Consider the following 24,304-nt stretch of genomic DNA (forward strand, 5'->3'; position numbering starts at 1 on the left):
CAATGCAAGAAATAAATGCAGAAAAATATGTTCTACGTAGTCTGCTGTTTCAAAAGTCCTTTTCAGGACATTCAAAGCATGGGATTATGTGTGTTCTTATCTGCAACTTCATTTAGATCCATTTACATGCTCTGAAATGTGCAGGTTAATCTGTAAAGTGTCATTAATCTGTTCCTGAGTGAATGTACAAAGAAAGCAATGGACTAACCTTCAGGAAGAGATGAAAAAGGTCATTTAACACTCCTGGGCTCTGCACAGCATGGAAGTATTCCCTCATTGTTTACTGGAGAGGAAATGCAACTGCAGGTTGCACAAACTAACAGGTCTCTAAGCAGTGCCTTCCACAAAGCTCTCCCAGTCTGTGCCCAGCTCAGCTCCCAGGGCCAGTGCCAGGTGTCCATGGAGGGAGGGTGAAGTGCTCATGGCTTCAGGTGCTCCCAAAGCACAATTTATAACTTTTGCATGTTTGCTGCAGTAAGAAGGTTTGAGGATCCTGCAAATGGCAGAAATAAAGGTAATTTCAAAACTGGCTCATAATTTTTGCTCGCAGGAATTATCTTTCAGGCAACAAGATGGAAAACTTTAAAGCACAGAAGTCACTGTGATTTATTTTGGTATAAAAAGCAGGTGTAAATTAGCAGGCTTTGTGTTGAATCTAAACTTATTTTGAACTTTAGTCTGACAGGAAAAGTTTAATTGAAGAACAGATCCTCATCTTGTTTCCTTTACTAAGAAATATAGAAAAAAGAAAAAGCAGATTTTGTAGATTTTTTAACAATATTTAGACCACTTCAGAATACATACCAACCTCTTAGGGTGAGATCTGATACCCTCTATGGTATCAAGAGATCTTCCCAGTTCCTTGTTCAAATAAAGGCTTGCCAAAAAAAAAAAAAAAAAACCAGAAGTAATGGACAAAACCTGAAGTATTAGGTTGTAAAATAGCATTGAGGCTTGGGTTTTGCAAGGGAAAAAAATGAAATATCAGCCAATATTATTAAGAATCTTTAGGAAATTTCAAGTTTTTAGTATTCATAAATTCACTGCTTATTATAGACTGCGATCCAGAGAAGAAGGATAATATGATGAGAAAGGCAGGAACATTTTGTGGTAAAATGTATTTTTCTGAACAACCAACAATTTGATACTAAGGTGGTTCTCCAGAACTGCCCTCTGTGTTTAATTCTGAAAGAGCTGGCATTTCATCATGCCATCCAGTTTCTCTCCCCTTCCTTTCAGCACAGAGACCCCTCAGATGCAGAAATGATGCACTGATGTTTCTTGGTCTCACATCTCAGACACTCAATGCTGCCAGAAAACTTCTGCTGCAGAGAACAAAGCCAGCTGCACCTGTCTAATAACAGAAACAGTGCCTGAAATCTCCCAGAGAAGGAAGGGTGGGTGTGCAGGGACAGCAGCCACCATGGGTTGGACAGCTCACAGCACAGGACAGTGATGCAGCACTGACCAGGCAGCAGCAGACATCCTCTAGTGCAGGAAGAGAGCCAGGAGCATTGGGACAGTGCTGCTTGTGCTGCTCAAAGTGACTGAACAAGGGGAGAGTTCAGTGCTCCTGACACCTACAGAAACACCAGCAGAGAGAGACAGGGAGATGGGGCCATCTGATGTTATAGTATTAGTAGAATACTTGCCTAATTACAGAGAGCCTGTGGCACTTGCAGGTGGAGATTTATCCATAGGTTTCCTATTCCTCTGAATGGAAAGTATTTATCCCTAGGTCTCCCATTCCTCTGAATGGAAAGCAGCAGGGGCTGGGCTCTTGGCATCCCATATAATGGCAGACACTTCAAGCAACCACCATGCCCTGGGCCCCATTTTAATTTTGGGGAAAGGATATGGACTCAGCTAGTGCCAGTTTTAGGGCTGTATTCTTTATTTTCAGAGACGCCACAGGACAAAGAGGAGATGAGCAAGGAACTCAAAGTTCCTAGGACTGTTGGCTATGGCACACCTGGTTTCTGGAATTTTCCCTTAAGATGTATTCCCTATTGAGTGTTTTTTACATGAGATGGTAAAAGAGATCTGTGCCATTTAAAATTCAGGACTCTAAAATACCAGCAAGTGCAAAGACAACTGTTGGTAGTTTGAAATAATAATATATGTCTACAAAAGCCTTCTTTGTTATTTTATTTATGCCTCAATTATATCACTTCTAAAAACACAGTTTGGAAAGAAGGGCACAGCTCAGTGCATATCCTTTCACCTCCTTCATGCATATGAGTACACAAAATTCACCTCAGGGTCAGAAATCAAATGGTTATTATGGCTTCAGAAGGAACATCACACATGCCGTGCTCTGTGGTATCTCACAATACAGTCTCTTCATCTCCTCAGTTACCATCCACTCTTTATTAATAAGCAGTGAGCTCAAACAGAACAAAGCTTTAATCCTATACTTCTTTTGAGGAGGATGGTGTGCTATCCTCACTTGTTACAGCCTTCTCTTAGTGGTATCCACATACCATACACTTACAGTGATATTTACTTTCTTTTCATTTCCATTTAAGAGTATATTTTTCCACATCTTCCCCAGTGTATTTTAATCACTTGTTGAGCAATGCTATCACAGTCTGACTGCCTTGGTGTTACCATGCTTGGTGAGCTGCCAGAGCTTCCAGCAATAACAAAAGCCAGTTGCAGCCATTCCTATTATTCTGGCTGCCACTAGGAAAAGCTGGCATGCTCACGTTGTCACTTTTGCAGCTGGGTGGCATATATGAGGTGTGTTTCATGTTTTCACAGCACTAGCTTGCATCACAGGAAAGCACAAAACTTAAATTTTAATTGGAATGATCATAGGTATCATTCTTGCCACTGTATATTATGTTAAGTTAATGAACTCAGGGAGATCCACTTGAACACCTCATTGCCATCAGCCCAATTCATTACAAACCTTATGCCTCATTTACATGGGTTCCTGGGCTCTTTTACTGGGGATGGGGAATATGCACCCACTGTTAGCAGCTCAACTTTCTTTCTCCCAATCACAAATTTTTACTTCTGACAGTCTGATGTAACAGGGGAACCAAAGAAGCATAAAAAGAATATACAGGACCTTAAATCAGTACTGTACAGTCAGGATTGGATGCTAAATATGAAGGAGGCATACAATAAGGTTTTGCAAAACTGGTTTTTGTTTTGTTTTTTTTTTTTTTGTGGTGTGGGGTGGGAAGGTTTGCTTGGTTTTGGGTTTTCTGATCCTTTTACCTGTATATTTGTCATGGGAGAGTGAGGCAGCTTTTCCTACCATTCAGCAGGACTCTGTAATTGTGCTTTCCAGCACACTCCATGCACAGGAGGGAGGGCTCCTACCTTGCAGTTTTGGTTCTTGTTTCCCTGCCCCCATTCTCCTTAAAGCTCATCTTGATTTAAAAAGAAAATAATCACAGCTGGTTTAGAGTTAAAATTAGCTTGAAGGAAAATGGAGCATCTCAAAAAGAAAAAAGGAAAAGCCACAGAAAAGTCACGCTCCCTACAGCTTTGTCTGAACAATCCCTTCTGTGAGTTGACTTAGGAACTCTCCCATCTCATTTTACTGTTGTGCCATATATAGGAAGCTACTTCTGAATGAGAACACACCTGTGTATTTTTATTTACTGTTACCACTTCAGAGCTTGTGTAAGGCCATTCCAGGGACAGGAGCAATGCTCTTTCTCTACCTGCTGCTTTTCCTTGGAGTTGTCAACCAGTCCACCTAGAAACTCTGCTCTTGCATAACTTACTTCTTTACTTCATTCATTTTTCTTTTTTTTATGAAGCCAGAAAACAGCTAATATTTTGTAGCTTTCATAATTTTTACATATGCTTCTTAAAAGTGAGCATTCAAAAAATACAACGGTGGAGAAACTCAAAGCTCCAAGGGCAAATTTTTTGAAAGATCAGTTCCAGGGAAGCATGCACAAAGTACAAAAACCTCCAATTTCGAGGTCTCTTCCATCAGAAAGCCTGACTCAAGCCCATGGTGTGACAGAATTAGCAGGTAGCCCATGCAGTGCTCCTTAGTAAGTCTGTCTGGGAATGATGAGTAGAACGTAGAGATCCTGATGACAGCATGCCTCCAGTAAATAGCTCATGTTAAATAAAGCTGGCAACTGCAAATCAACCAAAGAATATTTTGTTCCCAAACCCAAGAATTTTCCTTCTAGTTTAGTCAACTCAGGCATTGCCTTCTGATTTGCACATAGCTTTGTGATATCACTTTCTCCTCACTAGCCATTAATACATTAAAAATGGACAATTGCAATTAAGATCATCAAAATTCCCATTACAATATGGATCACATCTTTCTGTTCTGAGGATGAACAAACTGAAAAACCCAGAAGCATTAAAAGACCTCAAGCTCTTATCCCAACTCCCAAACTATATGAAAGCTGAAAAATTTGTCATGGGAGAAAAATATATTCTCTGGTGGAAAGCAGTGCAGCCTGTGACACTGCAGGGCTGAGAGCATGTATCTGTGCCCATGCAGGAGGCAAGTGCTGAACAGAACCCTGAGATATCTGAATGAACACCACAGACACTGTGCCAATACCCAAACCTCAGCTGCTGTCAAGTGCTCTGTCATCCTGAAAGTGACTCAGACAATCTCAAAGGATAGAGATTTTGCCATATTTTGACTTCTGCTAATCTTAGTGAGGCAACACCAATGTTTAATTCTCAAAAATTTCTTATCTGCCCACTCTTGCCCCCTTTGCAAGTGTTCTACAATGAGAAGATGAGAATATTACTTGGCTGTAAGAGAGTGGGTGGATAAGAGTAAAAAAAAAAATATTAAAATGGATGATGTGAATAATTAAAACCACTTTTCTATCTAGTGAAGGGACAGAAAGCAGCAAGATGAAAGTGAAGTCGCTTGTTTTATGAGTCGCCTGGCCAATCAATACCATCCGTCAGCAGCAACTGTATAAACACATCCCCTGAGCAGAGCCTTTGTAGAGCCACCTGCACCCTGCTCCACACTGAACCTCAGTGACATTTCAAACATTCTCACGAGAAGTTTTCTGCAGCACAACATACTGCAGGGTGAGCAAATTACTGGAACATATGCACTGGTTGTTTAGGATTTTCAAGCAGGGATTTGAGTTGTTGGGAGTTTTTCTAACCAGTGCTGCTTTTGAACATTTGAAACCCCATATTCACTTCCATCCATGTCCCAAACAGATTTGACAAAACTTCTGCACACTTTGCAGCTTGACTCACAACTGCCAAATTCGCCAACCACTGTAAATCAGTTTAGCAGCAGTGAACTCAATGGAGAGGGGTGAATTCAATCTAGCTGAGGATTTAGCTATTGAATTTTATAGCAAAAAAAAAAAAAAAAAAAAAAAAAAGGCATCTTGAGCAGTTATTTATTATTGGGCTATCAGGTTTATTTGGTTTTTGCAATGACAGAATCATAGGAGTGAATTGTCACTGCAGTAAGCAGGGGGTTATACATACAATTCTCATTAACAGTAGTATTTTTCTGGGGATTTTGCAATGCCAATGCCACCTAATCATTCCTAGATTTCATGCTTCTGCATGCACAAAGCAGAAGGAATAGGACTTAAGGAAGGTGAAGTGAAATTACTATGCCAAAAAAAAATCCCATCCTGATTTCATTACTGAACTTCACAATCCCCAAGCAATATGAATGATACTTAACATTTTACATTGTATTCAAGGCATTACCTTAAGCAGTCTGCTCTCAGTCTCCACGTTTGCTCTATGGGATGTTTCTTTAATATAGACTTTAATATAAAAGGTCTATTTTGAAAGTCTATTTAAAAGTCCATCTTTACATTAAACTTCTGCCAAAAGAAAATTTATTTATTAAAGATACTATTTACTCTTCTGTTTAGGCTTGAAATCAGCAGGTGGTTTTTGATTTCTTCAATGATCAAAAAACAATAACCCACAACTGCTTTAGTACGTGTGAATAAAAGGGAAAAACCACATTGCTTCAGTCTCCTCCTCATATTTTTTCATGGGTGCTATTTAATTTTTTTGCTCCATTCTCAAATGGTGTAGTGGTTGTCCAGAATCAGGGTAATTCAGTGTACAAAGGCAGAACAGAAATGAGAGCTGTGGCAGGAGTGATGCATTTCCCACTCGCATTTTTACTGCCCTCTCTGCCCAGTCCTACACATGGACAGTGGTGCTGTGGATTCACCAACATTAAACTGCTTCTTCTTACACAATACTGGCAAATTCCTCACCAAAACTTTTCAATCAATTGATTCTCAGGTACTAAATAGCATTGTCACTGACAGATCCTCAAAGTAGGTGACATTACAATACCAACAGTGGCACTGGGACATGGAGGGGACAGAAACCCAAGGAGTGAACACAGGCACATCTACCAAGCTTTCATGTGAGACTTCCACTATTTCTTTATCTCAGTCATGAGACAGCATTCATTAGTCTGTTCTCCCTCTGCCATCAAGACTGGGAGAAAAGAAAAAAACAAGCACAACCAAACTGTGAAAACATTCAGAATCAATTCTGGCAAAGGAAAAGGAAAAATTTCTTCACCTGCCCTGAAAATGAAATAAGCAACGAAGTATGGCATCAAAGTTCTGTAAATGAGATCTATTATTATGATAGAAACTGCTGTAGTTTCACAAAGCAGACAAAACATTTGATAACACATCTGCTTCCTAACAATGTGTAGTTTCACTGGAATTGAAATATTCCAAACAAAAGCTTGCACAAAGGGATATGCAGTACATCCCATATATTTCCATGGGAAATATTAAAGGAGTAAAGGGGGTTGAAGCATAAAGAGCATGACAGAAAATTCATTTTTTCCAGTAAAAGCCAAAGGAATTCATTGTCAATACAGTGAGATTCCAAAGCTCCACACAGACGAGTTAGGCAACCCTATGTGCCTTGCCTACACAAAACTTTTAGTGCAGTAACCACCTAATAATTCATTGGTAGATGTGTCAAAAAACAAACAAACAAACCCAAAACAAAACAGCCCTATAGGCAGAATATGTTAAGTCTCCTCATAAATCAGTAATTATCTTTCTCAGTGCACTTCCCAGAACAGAACAGCATTACTGGAAGCAGTGGCTAAGCAAATACCTCACATTCCAGCCTCTTTCTGACCTTACCAAAAGTATAATACAGCATAACAGTTTTGTTTGCTTTTTTTTTTTAGATTTTTTGCTTGCAAAAATATTGTGAAAATGGCTTACTGATATTTAGAAGAGCTTGTATTTTAGCTTGGGAGTCTTTGAGCAGTGGCCATCTCTTTATCTGGGACTTGGTGGTGGTCACCTGTGCCAGCACCCAGTGGCACACATGGAGAGCCTGGATTGTCCTGCTGTGTGGTTGGATGGTAGAAACAGCACTGGCTCCAGAGAAATATTCCCCTGCAAAACCTGTTCTTAACTTTCCACTGCAGAGCTGGGGATTTCTCAAAATCTTATGTTCTTCTAATGAAATAAAATAAGCATCAGGAAAAAGCACTGAAATATATTTTTAAACCAGAATGAATTCAAAGGTGCTGCTGTCAAGATCATACACCGCGCAATACAGAAATGCGTCTTAGCTGATCACATCCCACTGTAGTATAAAATAATTTTGAAAAGGCACCTTTTTCTGTCACCTTGTCTGACAAGCTTTATGTATTTTATTTGTATGCAAGTGAATGGCAGTTTATTGTGTCCCAGGGGATGAAGTATTAATGATCATTTGCTCCCTGCTGTGTGGCCTGTCATAATTTTGAAGAAAGACCGACAGAAGTAACAACCAATCAGTCTGGTAATACTCACCTGACAGTGGCCACTCAGTCCCTTTTAACCAAGGTCCTTTGCCAAACCCTTAGGTAATTTTCATTTTAAAAACACAATTTTTGATAGCATCTGCCGATTGCTAGATAGGAGCAGACTAAACAAACTGAATATTTCTTTTGTGCAGCTGTCAGACTCCTATCTCAGCAGGTGTTTTCTGGAAAAAAAAGACTTCCAATCTGAAAGCCCATTTTGGTCAGCAAGAATCAATCTCTAAAACATTTGGCAATTTGTTATATCAATATCTTAACATGGTGAATTCCTTACAGCATATAAGAATTAAATCCAGTTCTGACAAGTAAATAGAAGGCAGAATTTTTTAAAATGATAGTACAAAGTCAAGTGTCAAAAAATCCCACAGATTTATACAATGTGTTGTCATTCATTTCTCTCTTCTCTGCAATGCTGCCTGCTTCATTTTACCTCGAGGCTTGTGGAAAAACCCAGATAAAGACAGTTGTTACCAACTCTGACATGGAAATAACCCTACATTTTATTAGTCATTTTATATCATACGGCCTCACAGTAGATGCACTCTGAGCTATCAAAAAAAGTTTCAAGGAAATAATTTCTGAGTGTTTGCAGAGAACAGGGTACAGATGATTATGGAGAAGATTAGCAGATGTTGGTATCGACAGGCAGTTGCCATGTCCCCCACAAAAAGAGCTGTGCTCCTTTCCAAGCAACTGCTTTTCATTCCTGTTCACACAGAAACAATATGGAGTCCCAGCACCCCTGCAATCTGCCTGAAAGCTAAATACTGATATAACTGATCTGGGTGAAAAACTGCTATTGGGGAGGAGGGAAATTAAAAATATGTGTGTGTGTGTGTGTGTATCTACACATATTAAAAATATGTGTATGTGGTGTGTGTCAGTGACAGGTGCACATCAGCTTGAGGCAAACCCTGCCTCCTGGGTGACAGATAGGTTGTGACAAGGTGTGACACGGCTGATGGACCCTACCTGGAGGAAGCAGCATCACCCACTCCCTTCCCAGGGTGTGCTTTGGAGACCTAATGACAGCCAGTATCACTCAGGTGTTGCAGCAATAACATTTTGATGGAAATTAAATAGATACATTGCATCAAAGGCATTTGTAAAATGGCATAAGAAAGGGAAAGAGACTTGTTTGCTGCCTGCTGTTCTTTATATGCAAATCTTAATATATTACATGGCAACATACTTGCCTTGCATAGCCACATAAATGTTTTACTGTTTTATGAGATGTTTGCAATAAATGTGATTGATGATGATTTTTTTTTTCATAATTGCCTATTAGAAATACACTATTTTGGTGACAAATCCTTAAGGGATATCTCAGTTTCAAAACTGAAGAGAATCAGAAGTACCTGTGCTAGGAATGGGGTGGTGCTGCTAACAAATGTCAAAAGGCACATTCAATCTGCTGGTTAATTTTACTCATACATTTCTTTAAGCTTGTTAGCATCCTTTCCAGGTTTACTGAGTTTTGCATTTCAATCAGATACAAAGATGTATAAAAATACTGCTACCGTACCTTAGGGCAGGCAAATAGCTTTAAGCTACACACACAAATAGTCACAAGGGTGAATAGCTATAATTATATTGGAGTGCATCCAAGAAACCAGCTATTCTGTTTATACTTCTTGCCTCTTTGAATTTATGTGCACTTCAAGCAAACATACTGTAAACCAATTTTAATACTAAAAATGTTGACCTTAGAATTACAGCTTCTTGACTATTTTTCATACGGTTGCTGTTGTGCTGGAAAAGATGTAAATGTCTGGATAAAAATTTATAGCAGGAAAACTGGACCATTTGTAAAACAATCTTGGATATCACTAATAGTCACTTTAAATGCAGCAATGCTAAAGATCTTTGCCCTACAGATTTAAAGCCAAATCCTGTCCTGAGCAATTCTGAAATTGATTGAGGTGCACAAACAGAAAGAAACCAACTCTATTATGCTGAGGTAGGCAGGCATTTTGAAACCCTGGGTATCTGCAGGTTTCTTCCAGCACAAGCCACATCAGAGCGTGGAGACAGCTGCACGAATGCTCTAAAGGTCATCCATGGATTTGCACTCATTAGTGGCCCTTGTAATTTATTTGTCAGGGGTTTGGCTCCATTGTTTACTTTAGACCTCTCATATGTATTGAGGAAGTGGCAGGAAAGCAGGACTAGAGCTGTTGGCATGAAAAATATGAATTATCTTCCCAGAGTATATGCAACTATATCCCTGTTATCCATGTCCTGGCCACATAAAATCAAAGCCACAGCACAGGCAAGCTTATGTTTGTGTGTGCTGCTGAGCCCACTCCCAGCCACAGCTTTGCTTTGGCTTCTGTGGGGACCTAGAGCTTTGGTTTTTGCAGCATTAACACATGAACAATGAGAACTCTTTTTGTACCACTTTGAGTTCTAGCAAAACTGCCAGGGTTACACTACTGCTGATGAAAATGCATCATCCACTCAATTAGCAGTGCCCACAAAATATCAGTAACATATCAAGGAAATCAGCTGGCAAATATAATACTCAATAAGTATGCAAATAATCACTTAGGACAGAAGAATCTTCTGCAACATTAACTGACAAAAAATTAATTTGTTATCATTTATCAAGCTTTTCAAATACATACATAGTACAATGGACTTTTTTGAGTTAAATTATAGGAAAAAAAATAGCAATTGTAAGCTAGTAAATGAAGGGAACCAAACCCAGGACTTTCACATCTGTGAATTATTAGTCCCAGATTTCCATAACAATACATTTTTTTCTTCTAGGTTAATTGAATTAAGAGGAAATTTGTCCAATTTTTTGCCAAATAAATTAGATTTAATATATTAACTTGGGAAGACATCAGAGGAAATTTACTGGGTTCATTAGGCTTAGGAAATTAAGTTACAGAAAATTGTGCTTCCTTGTAATGGACTTAAGCAGTAATATTTAGCAGTCTGCCAAAGATACACATTTCTCATACAAAATAGATATAATCTGAAAGAGCCACTATTTCACAGCACCTGCAGTCATGATTTGTAATGGAAAGATTACTCCTACTTCTAAAACATCTAGAGAACTCTACAGAATGGCAAACAATGTTAATTATAACCACAAAAATGAACCACTTGCCCATTGTTAGGGGTAATGGCAAGGAGAGGTTACTCTGAATAACCAATAAAACCTGGGTAACCTGCAGAAGAGGTCCCAGGCAGACACTCCAGACTGGGCAGTGGCTGCACCATTCCCTGCTCAGCTGTGCCCACCCTCAGCACCACCCAGGCAGGGCAGGGAGCTCCCAGTCCAGTGCCCAGCCCAGCCTCTGCGTGGCTTCTCCGAATTCACAGGAAGATTAATCCACAGCCCAGACAAAACTGCTGTGGTAACAGCATGTACTGAGGTACAGAGGGGCAAATTTGTGACTTGGGAGGTTTGGGATAGATATATTCTGGTGGAATGCAGGTGTGCCCAGGAAACGTAGGATAACACACACAGCATTTCATGGAAGTGCTCCTACAACGCTACCTTGAAGCATTTTGCAGTGACAAGTTAAGCAAGGTGCTCCCTCCATAATTCCCCACGGAGAGAAGCAGCCCAGGCAGAACTATTCTGTAGAAACTCCTTTGTGAGTACATTATCTCCTATTAAAAAATAACCAGGTCAAAGAAACGAGAACAGGTAGGAAATAATCTTCAAGTCTTGTAAGGAGGGAAGGACCAAACCCTTTTCCAAATGAGCCAAAGAAGGAACCCTTCCCCTCCCGTGGCTGTATCCATGGCTGTGACAGCCCAGAGCTATTCCTAACCTGAATCAGGCCAAGGAGCTCAGTATCCTATGTGGTTACAGCCATTTCTGACAGCTCAGAGGGTACAACAGGAGAGACATTAAAACCTCTCAATCTAATCCTCAACCTGAATAGGAAGAGAAGAATTCAAGATGCTGAGTTCTCCTCCTGAGCAGGATGACACAATCACCTGGGTTGTGACCTTTTAGGAGAGCACTGTCAAGTCTCATTAAATTCCATCCTAGAGGTACAAAGATTTTCCAAAAAGTATTGGCACAACTGCACCACATTCCTACAAACGCTTGATGTTTGAAAAGTTACCTATGGCATGAAATTTTAAAAAGGATTTAAAAATTCTGAAATAGAACTGCCTTCTGCATGAAACAGAAACTAAAAAGGTTTGTCATGATCACCCTTAATTCTAACAGGAAGGATATTACTCAATATGAGGTCCTCCCTACCAAAGCAATTTATTCTGTCCACATGAAGACTGATCTGAGTGAGAGAACAAAGTGGCAGCCTCCTCATGATATCGCATGCGCAGTTAGAACTCACGTGAAATGTAGTCTAGTTTGTAGCTAAATTTGGCCAAAATACCACAAATTAAAAACTTCTATTGGCAAAAAAGCACCAAGGGTTACAACAGTAGTTTCTTAATCTAAACACTTCAACAAATTGGGGTCACACATTCACTAAAAACCTATCCCAAAAGAGCACTGCAGACTCCACAGAAAATCCTCACTCACTACTGCCTAAATTCACCCACCCAACTTCAGTAACGATTCCAAAACAGGGAAAGACACAACTTTTTCAGAGGGAAAAATAAAACCATCTCCCAGTAACTGAGGGGCCTTACAGCAGAGCTTCTCAATGGCCCCCGAATAACTGACAGCAAGGCTGCTCTGGAGCACTATTGCAGAGCCTCGCAGCAAAAGGGGATGGAGCAAGACAGACCTGTGCCACTGCACTGGGGTGGGTGCTTGTGGGCAAACATCCCCTTCTTCCAGGGATATAGCAAGTGAAGTAACTGGAGTTGTTACTACTACCCTGCTCTTTGCTCTCCTTTCTTCACACAAATTGTCTTTTGCATCTTATTGCTCTCCCAGTTAGCAAGCAGATAATTTGATTTGCAGAAGAACGCACAGAGGACTCCTTAAGTGACTTATTCCAAACTACTGGCACTAACAAAATAACACTTCCATGGGCAACCTCAGCTCCCAGAAGGGTTTGTGTGATCTTGCAAGGATCAAGCAAATAGCACTTCATCAGAGGTGCATAAGATGGCATTTAAAGAAGTGAATTGAGCCATGAATTTAAAATTCTTTATTTGGTAATAATCAATAACAATATTTTGATGATTGAAATATTCTGTTATGTGATACTGGTGTAACTGCTAAACAACAGAGCAGCAGAAGTGTGGCTTGGGAGGACCCCTTTTTTCTTGTCTCCCTCAGCAGTATTTCTAAATATTATGTTTGTATTTTGTTCCTATTTTCATCATTGCCTTTAGGCATAGGCTGCTGGATGTAACCTCTGAAATATTTGATATCTAGAAGTGTCTGCTTTAGGAGATGAACAAAAATGGGTGAGAATTTCTAGCTTTCTTTCAAATTCTGGCATTGAGAACTAATGTTTGAGAAGAATAAAATGAGAGGCAACAAAGGTAGTATATTATCCCTTGTGGCTGTAGGCTCAACTCAGTCATATTCCATAGATATGCTTTTTTATTTTAAATTATAATAGATTGATTGTATGGCTAGAAAGCACAGGGCTGGAAATGTTTTTATATTTAAAACTACTTCACCCAGCAAATAAAAAAATATTTTATATCTATAAGGGTGCAAAAGCAAGTGTAACAACAGAATGGGATTTTCTAGGAAGACAACGAACTAAGCAGAAGTGAAGGCCAAATTCTGGTGTGAAGCTCTGCAATCCTCTTTTTCTCTTATATTTCTCTTAAAATGTTCAAAAGAGTCAAGATAACACAGGTGCTTAGCAACCAGGACTATTCTACTAGGATATCTTGGATATTTGACCATCCTAGGGTAAGGATGCTGCTGCTGATTTCCTCCACTTCTCCTGTGTCTAATGATTCCCTTCCCCACTTCAAAAGGACAAGGGTCTAAAACAAGTATCTGGACCATGAATAAGCACCAGGGGGCTTTGTGTAATTCCTTAGTGTCTTGTGCTCAGATAACAAATAACTGGCAAAGAACAGCCCAAAAAAGGAACAGAAGGGAAGCCAACACGGGGTGGGGCATTTTATAATGGGGCTGTATTTTGGAACCGGGCAGGTACAAACTCCTTAACTGGGAGACTGCTCAAGTAAATTAGGATGTGCATTGAACTGGCTCTTTGAAGAGTATTTCCTGTCCCATCTACCACAGAGGGAAGAGGTCCCTTCCTGCTTCTCTGATCCAGCGAGAGACAAAGTTTTGTACCTTGCTTAAGACACCCAGTAAAGAACTCTGTTATTTTTTCAGCTAAAAACTCAAAAGAAGGTGCATGCTTACAAGTGCCAGTTGCACTGCTGAACTTTGTGAAAGGCTTGCTTGAAACTGCTTAAAACACCAACTTCAACCCATATAAAATATCAGCTCTTCAGCATTTACTCCTAAAGCTTATACAGCTGGGACTTTGACCTTAGTGGAGCAGATGGTGTACATGGCTTAGCATGTATTTCCAGGATCCACAAAAATGAAAAGCACACAACCATATGAACTTTTTTATTATTACTCCTTGTGGCATCAGCGGTTGGTTAGGGAGAAAAACAAGACCTAAAGATTCAAATTTTCTAGACATTTTAGGGGTGTCCTAAAATACATACTGCAGACTATAAAACCATCCTTTACATTTGATGAATACACTTAGAAGTGACCATCTGGAAATTATCAAAATTCACAGGAACTAGAAAATATATATATACACAGTGTGGTTTCATTATTCCCCACACTCCCACATCAACTCCCATCTTTAGAAAGACAGAACTGCTCATTTATTTATTTTTAAAATTCTTGAGCAGATTAAACTCTTAGAGAGGATGACTAGAAGAAAAACATAATGAACCAAAGTGGACAATAGGGCTTTTCTACTCTTGGCCATCTCCTCCCCCTTCCTGTACCGTGTCCCTGTTACACAAATGCCACTGTCCCAATGCACTGGACAGAGGCTGTCCCCAAATGCCACTGTCCCCATGCCCTGGATACAGGCTGTCCCCAAATGCCACTGTCCCCATGCCCTGGATACAGGCTGTCCCCAAATGCCACTGTCCCCATGCCCTGGCTACAGGCTGTCCCCAAATGCCACTGTCCCCATGCCCTGGATACAGGCTGTCCCCAAATGCCACTGTCCCCATGCCCTGGCTACAGGCTGTCCCCAAATGCCACTGTCCCCATGCCCTGGATACAGGCTGACACCATCATCCCAGTGAGCTCAGTCTGACACTTTGCTGATAAACCTCCAGCAATCTGTGGCCTAATGAAGGCTCTGCTTTTTCTCCCTCTAATTATCACATCTTTATTGACATGCAATGGGAGGCATGACTCAACCTCCCCACTCCAGAGCTCTCCTAAGCCTTTTTTCTTTCTACTGAGGTTTACAAAATGCCTGGCACTATTGCAAAACATCAGCTAAGCCAGTGAAAAGTATAATTTCAGTTTGGGGCTGTCTTTTACTGGAATGAAAAAAAAGACCAACAGTTTTCACACAATTACCTTAGGCCTGTGGGGATTGATTCATTAAAAAATAACTTTGTGGCTTCCATGGTTTGATGCCAGTAGAATCATTAAAATAATGTGTCTTATATTTCTTAATATGAGAATTCTCATTAACATGATACATCCACTATTACCATATTCATCTCAAATTCAGTGCCAACAATTTCCAGAGTGATTTCCCATATAAAAAGGGTGATTGGAGAACTAATAATTGAAACAGACATTAACGAAGACAGTTTGATTATTAATAACCAACCTGGGCACCTTCCTATGGTAGTTTAAGTATGAATTGATTTTCTACCTGTAACATGTATTTTTCTATGAAACTTTGAAAATAAATCAAGAAAAGCCAAAACAGCTACTGTAGGTCAAATTGTACGAAAAAAGTTTTTTCCTACTTTTATTTTACTCTTTAAAGGAAGACTGAGTATTTCAGGTAGTGTACACCAAGTAGCTTTGCTTAAGACACTGTCTCAAGGTTCTGTAAATTTTTAACAGTGCCCTTTATAAATGTTTCAGGGCTATAGAAATGAGACAGGCCTATAAGAAGTTTAATGGGTCCCTGTTTAGCCATTTGTAATGGGGATTTAACTGCTTTGTTTGTGAGCTTCAGCCAAGAAAACAGATTACCTTCATCAAGTACTAATACTCCAGAGTCAATCTAAACTCTGCTCAGCTATGGAAAGGTATCATGGGATGTCAATAAGTATTATAAACACTAATCCAGCAAACCTGTCAGCTGCTTTATAAAAAAAATTATATCTAAATTCAAGCTCCAAGTTCAATACTGCTCTTCCATGTCCAAAGCCTTTAAAACATCGTGATGGATCATCAGAGACACATTTCAAAACATTCCAGTCATAATTTAAACCCTTGCAGGGAAAGTGATGTTCTCTCAGCAGTAGCAAGATAAAGGCATGCATTAAAGATTAACTAAAATAACAATTTTAAGGCCACAGAAATGACATCATATCCACCATTTCCATCAAAACAACTTCCTCCCCATATTTGTTGTGTCCAGCTCACAGGAATGAAGCTGCTGCCAGCAGAGAGTAGAACCACAGCTCAGCCCAGCCAGAGCATCCATGGGCAAGTCCATGCAGGATTTATTGACACAACTCCCTGTGAGCCCCCTTGGCTTTGCTACAATCAAATCTTAGATAACAGTACATGGGAGTCCAGAACAAAAGTCTGGCCCAGCCTCCTCTCCAGATCTACTTGCACAAGGACAGGGACTCTGCTTTGCTCCTGCACGCCCTGGCAAAGCCAGAGCTGGCTGCAAGGACAGCTGGTGCAGGATGCACTCAGAGCCTGTGCTCCAGAGGGGAGAGAGGGACAGAAACCCTGGAGCAGCACAAGCCAAGCCAGTTTTACCCACAGGACCCTTCCAGCAGCAATCATCTCACCCCTGCTTTTGCCTTGTGGACTACAAATTCCCATTTCTCCTTCAAAAGTTGTTTTTCCATAACCCAAGCAGAGGAATGGTTCATAGCCAGCAATCTTATCTTTTACTAGCACAGCTAATCCATGTGGGATGAGAGAGGAGCTCGGGGCTGGTAGCAAGCAGCAGCAGCACCTCTGCCAGCCAGGAGTGCTCCTGGCACAAGCTCCATGGGCAGCCTTTGCTGAGGTGCTGCTGGGGCACAGCATCAGCCTCTGGAGGAGCTGGCCCAGCAAAACACTTGAGCTCACCTTGTTTTCTCATTGACTCCAGACAGACAGCAAATGTGCCTTAGCAGTCTTTTAGACCAGGGACAACATCACTGTGCTCTGGCAGATGGAGCCCAGCCAAAGAAATTCTGCAGTGCTGCTGCCTGACACAAGCAGAAATACCCTTTCCTTTCTTCAGAGCTTTCAATCTAGTACCTTTTATGACCATTAAAGAAAAATTTAAAATAAAAAATGGGAAGTAACATCTCACAGGCTTTATCCTTCAGTTCCACCTCTTTGCCAAAAATAATGACTTACTAAATATTTGTAATGGCATTGTCATTTTCCTAACACAAGCTCTGTTCTCAAAAACTTTGGGAAGCTATAGCAGGCTGCTGTAATATAACTGTCGTACTTAATACACATTGTGTGCTTGGTAGTAAATATTCCTATGAAGAGGAATGTTTAGTGAAGAAAAAAATCATAAGAGTTATATATGATTGGCATATGGAAAATATAAACAGAACACCATTTGCATAAGAGTACATTAGGAGAATTTCTTTTATGTTTATTCAACAAATGTTTCCTAAAAGGTTTTCCTCCAAACCAAGCAATTTAATTTTCTTTTTAATGTTATTCTCAGTGGTTATAAACTTAATTAGCTTCTTAAGCTTCACATTTATTTGCATTTGAGATAAATGTAATTTCTTCTTGGTATAACTTTTTGAAATCAAAATATGGACTAAAAAGGTGCAAGTTTGATTAGTGGAACAGATACTGTAGCAAGTAATCATAGCAATGAGATGTTAATTGGTGTCTGGGTGGTTCTATTCATAGCAACAATAGGCCATAATAACACCCGGTGTCCTCTACTGTTCAACACTATTTTGCCTTCTCATTTATCATACTGACAATTATATTGTTCTCGAATTTCCTGCCTGTCTTAACAACAGAAAGGTATATAAAATGAGTCAGGCATCTGTGATTTTTTTGAGGCAGATGAAATCAGAAGGAATGTGCTGTAGTTTAACTCCTCTTTCTTTCTGGAAGTTCGCAGCCTGAAACAAGTCTAATCTTTTTTTTCCACAAATAAATGATAAAAGAATACTTTTAAAGCTGCATTTGGGTGGGTTTTTTTCCTCTCCTGAAAATTGTGCTCCATTATTTTTGTGCTCTGTATGTCCCCTAACAGACCTAGGGATTGCAGTGGTACTTCACCCAAGAGAAAAGGGATCAGGATGTGTCCCAGGGATACTCCTGCTCCCCTTCAAACTATGCACAGTGAAGGACATTTGGGGCATGACACAAAATCTCCATCCACCAGCCTAACTGCTTCTACTTTTGCTTCTCTCTGGCTGTATTTTCCACCCCCATCACATTTTCTTTATTTGAGCAGAAAGGTTTCCACTGTTGAGTTTCTCTGGTTAGAAACTCAACTAGTAGGACTCCTAAATGTAGTTGATTTTCAATTAGACATCAAACCATCATTCACGCTTTAAAGCTTAAGCACATAGGCAGAACAGGTATCCATGCTTGATTTCTACCCAGTTTTGTGGGTCCAACAGCAACATCATTCATTCCAGGTGGTCCCAGGAGCACAGGGGAAACATTTGTCCATGGGTTCACGTGAGCAGACAGGTCAAACCATAGACAGCTCTGAGAAGGACAGCAAGGGCAGAATGAAGAAATCCAAGAGCCCAGGAAAGCAGCACCCATGCTGCAGTTGCTCCTTCATTGATATTGTATACTTTAATTTTTCACTCATTATTTTAAGCTGAATGTTATTTCTTTCTTTCTTTTCCTTCACTTCCATCGTCAGAGTTTCCAATTATGTGGAAACTTATGCTTAACTACTTTAATTCCTAGTTCCCCTTGCCTGATATTTGTACTATTTATCTCAAAAAAGCAGATTTCTTCATTTAGGTAATTTCATTTCATTGACAGTTCTGTTTTTCTCTTCCTAGCAGAAATCTGGGATTCACATTAACTTACCTTCCTTGCCATTTTCTGCTAATAGCATTTCCCTCAGTAAGCCACCCATACCTCTGGGTCAGAAGCCTTTTCCATTTCCCCTCAGAATTTTGCTATTTAATTTATCTGAACATCTGCTAATTTTGAGTTGTACTTCATAGATAGCAAGTCATGGGAGAAAACAGCAAGTTACTGAAATCCAGAAAAAGAGAGAAAAAGGACAGTCTTGCAGCTTATTTCAACTTCACGAAACAAAAGCCAACTTTACATTTAAGAAAAGAATAACCCACTTTATGCTGTAATGTGCATAGTGTTTGCTTAAGACATGCAGACCATGAAATTATACTAAGAGCTGTGTTAGGAACTTAGTGATGAAACCACAAGTTCCTTCTTCTTTTTAATGGCACACATCATTTTGCTGGATTTAAACGTTTCCCTTCATTCTGAAAGTTCTCCTTTCATTCTATACACAGTAAGATACATCCAAAGCATTAACTGGCCCATTAGACAATGCACCTTATTTGACTGCCAGACAGGGAAAATTAAACTGTAATAGAAAAGGAGAGGACAGACTTAATCTCAAAAAGTTTTGAGTAGATGAAGTCTGCTTATCAAGAGTTCCGTAAGTTGCCCTTCCAGTTCACTACGTGGCCACACTTCACAAACTCTTCCAACGAGCACTTTGTCCTTAAATAAACAACCCTAGGTAGATAAATGAGAGTTCCTGCACAGAAATCCAGTGGCAAGTCACTGATGCCTTTATCAGAAAAGCAACCTTCAGTGCTGCTGGAAATATCAAGTTCAGAGACAACTCCTCTTTGATATTTTTATTTCTCTTCAATAAATAAAATGGTGGGTGATAAATGGGTTTTAGATATTTTTGTCCAACTTGTATATCAAGGATCCATACTCTCCTCATGGCTGCTCAGCTCCAACATATTCCAAACCCAGTGTCACCCAGACCATAAAACCACCTTAATCTCCTAAATAAAGGAACAATATACCTAATGTAGCTTTCATCACTTCTGTGAACTGCCTGGAAGCAAACAACTCCAGCATGTAAAACAGGTTCCTGATCCTCTGAAATTGATTGAATAAAACAATTACAATCAATTAACACTCTTCAAAGTGTTGCAATCCAAAGAATGAAATCAGCCTGATGACCTTTAGCATTAAGACATGCCAGAACATTTACATATTAAGTTCATATTTAAAAAAAGAAAATAACCTTCTATTACTGCAAGCTCTGATCCTAAGCTGATGTGAATAAATAAACATGAATATATTGAAACACCAGGGAGTTCAGAAACTTCAACCAGCTGAGAATGGAGCACTCCAAATGCTTCAAGAGAAAAGTGCCTCAAAGGAATAACTGAGTATTTAACATAAGTAAAAGTGAAAAATGAGACACTGAACTACAACTGCACTATGAAAAAATGTGGTAAAAAATATTATGTAAATATTGTAAGACCATGAAAAGATGGACAACAGATTCAGCTTCTATACACCCAATGTTCCTCATCAGAAACCCTTAAGAGCAGGGAGGGTTCCTTGATTTTAAGGAATGTGAATTGAATCTTCTTCCATATAAGCAATTTCTAAATAGTTTCTCACACACACATTCAGAGTAAAGTGATCAGTTTGATTACAGCTGCTCCCAGGAACTTACTGCTCTTCCTTGATGACCTCTGTTGATAAATGTGCTGACTAAATTTAATCTGATTTTTTATTTTTGTTTACTAAAATCAGGTAATAGCTTAGCATAAACCTTTCTCTATACCAAAAAGTTAACTTTTTAAACTTGTTTCAAAAATATCTCCTTTCAGAATAGTATAGACAATTTCTTTAGAAATTTAACACACATTGTGTTGCCTTAAATACTATTTTCACTTGCTTCCACATTTGGTATACATTGCACAAGAGATTATTAAGGAGGCAGTGAATTATTTCAAGGTTACCAAGGCTCTCACGTCCATCCCATCATTGCAGAGTACAAATTCCCACATAATTTATAGTTCTGTGACTGATTATACAAGGCATAAGGATCTAAAAGTTATTCAGTTATTAACAATTTAAAAGTCTGGCTTAACTCACTGATGAGAGGCCAAAGCAGAGACACCTGGCAGTACAGAAAGTGTTTTACATGCAAATTTCTGTGACATTTTCAGCACCAAAGTGAAAAAAACAAAACATGGAGTTTTCAATCATGCATGGAAAGGTATTGTTTGACTATATCTAAATCTTGCAGAGCCACATGAGGGAATTTTACCTCAGATGTTGCATTGCCTGTCATTTACAGCAGTGAATACTGCAGATTCATCAGAAAGAGGGTTAAAGAAAAAATTGGAAATAATAGCATCTCACAAGTTGGATCACAATGACCAATTTCACTTGCATGTCTGGTAACCTCCAAGATACAAGTGTCAGCATTCATTAGCTGTTTATGACAAAAGAATGTTTCTCCAGTACTGTAACAACATAGAACACATTTCATCTCTTCCTTGCAGAAAAGGGCATTCGTAGTCTTGCAATGTGAACAGTAGGAAAGACTTGCATAACTCAACCTTGTTTTATTTAAGAGTGTGTTGGAACTGAAAGGTAGAGGGTAACATGGAAAGAGTGATTCTGATTGCACACTGTCTCCAAAAATGAAGCATTTCACTCTGGATTAGATATATAATCTCACCCAAGATTTATGAGGGTGACTGACTGTGGAGAGGCAGGGCTGAGTCAACACTGTTTCACTGGAGGCCTCTGTATCTGTAGGTTAGACAATGCTTGTTCACAATATAGTGGCAAAAATACCATTATTGCTCAGAGGATGGATGTGTCAGGGCTGGCTGAAAAGATGCTCATTTCTGTTCCCTTCCTACAATCAAAACCGAGAGCCTCACAAATAGCATCTGCTGCTTTCCAATTGTTTTCTGTCTCTCTTTGGGCACAAATTAAGGATGTGTGTCATATTTCATACCTGCACAAGCACATTACCTACCTACAGGTCAGTGCAGCCTTACACCAGCAAGCACCCATCTGTATAGACATCATAGTCTAGACAATCATACAGCCTTACACCAGCAGCACTCATCTGTGTGATCAGCAGGAACCAGAGCCTCCCACCAAATGCTCCAGCTGCTCCAGAGAGATGATTGCTGCTGCCTTCTCTCACCCAGGGGCTGCCAGCTCCAGCCCAGGAAGGACACCCCACAATGCTTGTCTGGGCCTTCTCAAGGCAGCCAGCGAGGGGGATCACTTTTCCAGGAGCACAAAGGGAAGAATCTGTCTGTCCCTCGAGCAGGATGCAGGAGGAGGTGGAGGGCACTGGGCTCTGCACGCAGAGCGCTCCAGGCAGGCAGCATGGGTCCCAGCCACAGAGAGGCACTCAGAGTTCAGGAGTCAGCTGAGGGTCAGTGCACAGAGCATAAAGGATGTTACACTTTGCAAGAACCGGTTTCTGTGCTGGAGCCAAAGAGGAGAACAAAGCTACAGTAACCAAGATCAATTTACTCTGAGTGGGGTATTCACAAGGGAGAAGGGATTGTAGTAATGTGCATTAGTAAGCTGCAAGTATCTTATTAAACTAAGCCTTCCCCAATTGTCCCTTTGTAGTCAAGCCATCCAGCTCCTGCACTTAATACCAACTGAGTTGTCTTAATATGACCTTTTATTAGCTTAAAATCTCTTTCAAAGTATCACAAATGTGCTACAAGAGAAATACACAGGCTGCCAAGCAGGGCTGAGCAAGGGGAATGGTGGATCTGCCACTTCCCCAAAGTATGTGACACAGTTAGTAAACCCAATGTTTACAGACCCAAGCTGCAAAATTCCAGGTCTCTCCTCCTCCCTAAGATCTAAGAGCATCATCTGCTGAAAGACCAATTGATCCAGTGTTTGGATGTGATCAGTGCAGTTATACTGCAAAGGCACAATGGATATATCTGCACGAAGCTCATGGAAGGAAAAGTTTATGAACCAATCTTCACATGCTACAAAAGGTTTTGGCCATGTGAAGAAGACTGAATATGTGCAGTACAGTATTTCTCTATATCTCAGCAGAGATGTGGTGAAGGTTCCACCTGGAATGTTTCACCCTTGCAAAGTAAGCCCTCAAAAACATTTCCTATAAGATTTAACACGTACAAAAATTACTTATCCTACAGGAAAAAAAATGGATTTATGCCATTGCCTGCAATATTTAGTACTGTTCCAAACACTGTTAGACAATTTTATTGATTTTACTGACATATGATCCAGTAACCCTTACTCTATAGGGAGATAAAAAGTAAATTAATAGTGATCTAGAAAACCATCTTTGAAGATTCATGTCTCTCAGAGCTTTTAAAAATACTGATCAAATTTTGTATAGAAAGAGTGTACGTTCTTATGTTTCCAATATTAGCTTAAATTTGTGATGAAACATAAAAATATTCCTGAGCTCTCCGCAGAGTTAAAATTACTTGTGCTGAAGTCCAAACTTTACTCAATTACAAGAAATACTTCAGTTAGTGTATAAAGAAATGTCAGCAAGATTAATGGCAAGCAAGTACTAAAGATTTGTTATCAGGTTATCACTGCTCACAGTGCACATCTCTTGTCACTGACTGTCCAGTTTGCATCTTAAACTGTCCCTGCCTTTTTCAGTAAGTTAAAGAAGACACTCGATAAAAAATTTTCTGTCATTATCTTATTTAATAATTATTGACGTTAATCTTACTCTATAGACATGTGCACACTTTTTGCATTTGTGTTAACCTGAAATGAATAAGTTGCAAGACCCTGTATGTGCCTTGTTGTTTGCACAGTATCACTTAAAATAAGGCTGAAAAATTATTTACAGAGGGAAAATTCTACAACATATGACACATCTGTTGTAAGCTAAGTTTTCTGTGTAAGCTGCAACTATGACAATGAGGTTCCTTGCATTGCACTAAAATTTCCTGTCATTACTGACACTTCACGTGATGCAATTCAATGCAATGCACGCTTCTTTTGTCCTAAACATGTACATGCCTAAGTAGCACTAAACACAGAGGAAAGCTGCAGTGAACTTTACAGCCTCACCATGGTAAAAGATAAATTCTGCCACTTCAGCACTGAGCTGGAAATCACCCACAGGACTGCTGCTCCAACCTCAGGTCTTGGGGGCTGTGTTTCATTCCCACATGCCTTCCAGCACTTGCCCTCGCTACCACCTCATTTCAAAATAAACGATGCCATCTAGAAAGGCAATAGACCCAAAGTGGCTTCTCACACTGGCAATTCTTAGTACCAGTACCTGGGGAAAGGAAACCTTCAGTGGAGAGAAGTAAAAGCCCTTTGTCACCTTTGGATGAGGGACGTACAGAGAAGTGGCAGAGCAATACTCTCTTCCCCTCTCTGGGCAGTTCATGTTCCAGGCCACTCCTCTA

This window comes from Agelaius phoeniceus, chromosome 10 (assembly GCF_051311805.1).
Source record: "Agelaius phoeniceus isolate bAgePho1 chromosome 10, bAgePho1.hap1, whole genome shotgun sequence".
NCBI classification, from domain to species: domain Eukaryota; kingdom Metazoa; phylum Chordata; class Aves; order Passeriformes; family Icteridae; genus Agelaius; species Agelaius phoeniceus.